This window comes from Rutidosis leptorrhynchoides, chromosome 2, assembly GCF_046630445.1.
Source record: "Rutidosis leptorrhynchoides isolate AG116_Rl617_1_P2 chromosome 2, CSIRO_AGI_Rlap_v1, whole genome shotgun sequence".
Taxonomy (NCBI): domain Eukaryota; kingdom Viridiplantae; phylum Streptophyta; class Magnoliopsida; order Asterales; family Asteraceae; genus Rutidosis; species Rutidosis leptorrhynchoides.
In genome coordinates, this window is record NC_092334.1 from 64,594,299 (window position 1) to 64,596,944 (window position 2,646).

The window sequence follows — 2,646 nt, forward strand, 5'->3', positions numbered from 1 at the left end:
GAAGCAGTTTAGATGTCGAAGATAATATTTTACTATTTTTAAAGGTGAATTTTGCATTTTCAGATCTTACGATAAGTAATACCTTCACATGGGAATTGTTGTGTCTGTTTAAATACCACTATGATACTCGTTTTTATTTAACATTGTATTTAGGTAGATCGAGAATCATTTTGGGGCTACTATCTTACAACTAGCTACAAACCGTTGCTGCTTTTACAACCTCTTGGTTTTTATTGTTCGAGTATTTTTAGCCGCTTTTTTATTTCTCTAGATTCATAACCTTATTTTTGTTTTTTTTCTAAATTTCATAATTAATATGAATATATGAGAGTGTAGTTTCGATTTGATGATAACTAATGGCCGCAAAATATATATTTGAAGTCACTACATTCTTCACAAAATCGGGCAAAATTTTATGGAGAATTTTTTGAAAAATTTTCAATTGCAGATTAGGCTCATATTCTCAAGATTACTAGAAAACGGTGCTACGAGCAAGACTTTCTTAAGGCTTTCCCCCGTTCGAAGCAGTTTAGATGCAGAAAATGACATTTTACTATTTTAGAAGTGAATTTTTGCAATTTTAGATCTTACGATAAGTAATACCTTCACATGTGAATTCTTGTGCATGTTTAAATACCACTATGAAACTTGTTTGTATTTAATATTGTATTTAGGTACACCGAGAATTATTTTGGGGCTACTATCTCGCCACTAGCTATAAAGCGTTGCTGCTTTTATAACGTCTTGATTTTATCGTTCGAGTATTTTTAGCCGCTTTTTTATTTCTCTAGATTAATAACCTTATTTTTGTTTTTGTTTCTAAATTTCATAATCAATGCGAATATATGAGAGTGTAGTTTCGTTTTGATGATAATTAATGGCGGCAAAACACATATTTGAAGTCACTACATTCTTCACAAAATCGGGCAAAATTTTGTGGAGAATTTTTCGAAAAATTTTCAATTGCAGATTAGGCCATATTCTAAAGATAACTAGAAAACGGTTCTATGAGCAAAAATTCTCTAAGGCTTCCCCCCATTCGAAGCAGTTTAGATGTCGAAAATGACATTTTACTATTTTTTTAAAGTGAATTTAGCAATTTTAGATATTACTATAAGTAATACCTTCACATGTAAATTGTTGTGCCTCTTTAAATACCACTATGATACTTGTTTTTATTTAATATTGTATTTAGGTACATCGAGAATCATTTGGGGCTACTATCTCACCACTAGCTACATAATGTTGTTGCTTTTACAACGTCTTGGTTTATTGTTCGAGTATTTTTAGCCGCTTTTTTTTCTCTAGATTCATAACCTTATTTTAGTTTTTTTTCTAAATTTCTTATTGAATGCGAATATATGAGAGTGTAGTTTCATTTTGATTATAGTTAATGGCCACAAAATACATATTTGAAGTCACTACATTCTCTACAAAATCAGGAAAAATTTTGTGGAGAATTTTCCGAAAAAATTTCAATTGCAGATTAGGCCCATATTCTCAAGATAACTAGAAAACGACGCTACGAGCAAGACTTCTTCAAGGCTTTCCCGTTCTAAGCAGTTTAAGTGCCGGAAATGACATTTTACTATATTTAAAGGTGAATTTTGCATTTTTAGATCTTACGATAAGTAATACCTTTACATGTGAATTGTTGTGTCTGTTTAAATACCACTATGATAGTTGTTTTTATTTAATATTGTATTTAGGTACATCGAGAATCATTTTGGGGCTAGTATCTCGCCACTAGCTACAAAACGTTGCTGCTTTTATAAGGTCTTGGTTTTATTGTTCGAGTATTTTTAGCCGCTTTTTGATTTCTCTAGATTTATAACCTTATTTTTATTTTTGTTTCTAAATTTCTTATTGAATGCGAATATATAAGAGTGTAGTTTCATTTTGATGATAATTAATGGGCACAAAACACATATTTGAAGTCAATACATTCTCTACAAAATCGGGCAAAATTTTGTGGAGAATATTCCGAAAAATTTTCAATTGCAGATTAGGCCCATATTCTAAAGATAACTAGAAAACGACACTACGAGCAAGACTTCTTCAAGGCTTTCCCCCGTTCGAAGCAGTTTAAGTGCCGGAAATGACATTTTACTATTTTTAAAGGTAAATTTTACACTTTTAGATCTTACGATAAGTAATACCTTCACATGTGAATTGTTGTGCCTGTTTAAATACCACTATGATACTTGTTTTTATTTAATATTATACTACGTGAAATGTCCCGTTCTTATTGATTAAAAACGTTCCATATTAATTGATTTCGTTGCGAGGTTTTGACCTCTATATGAGACGTTTTTCAAAGACTGCATTCATTTTAAAACAAACCATAACCTTTATTTCATCAATAAAGGTTTAAAAAGCTTTACGTAGATTATCAAATAATGATAATCTAAAATATCCTGTTTACACACGACCATTACATAATGGTTTACAATACAAATATGTTACAACAAAATAAGTTTCTTGAATGCAGTTTTTACACAATATCATACAAGCATGGACTCCAAATCTCGTCCTTATTTAAGTATGTGACAGCGGAAGCTCTTAATAATCACCTGAGAATAAACATGCTTAAAACGTCAACAAAAATGTTGGTGAGTTATAGGTTTAACCTATATATATCAAATC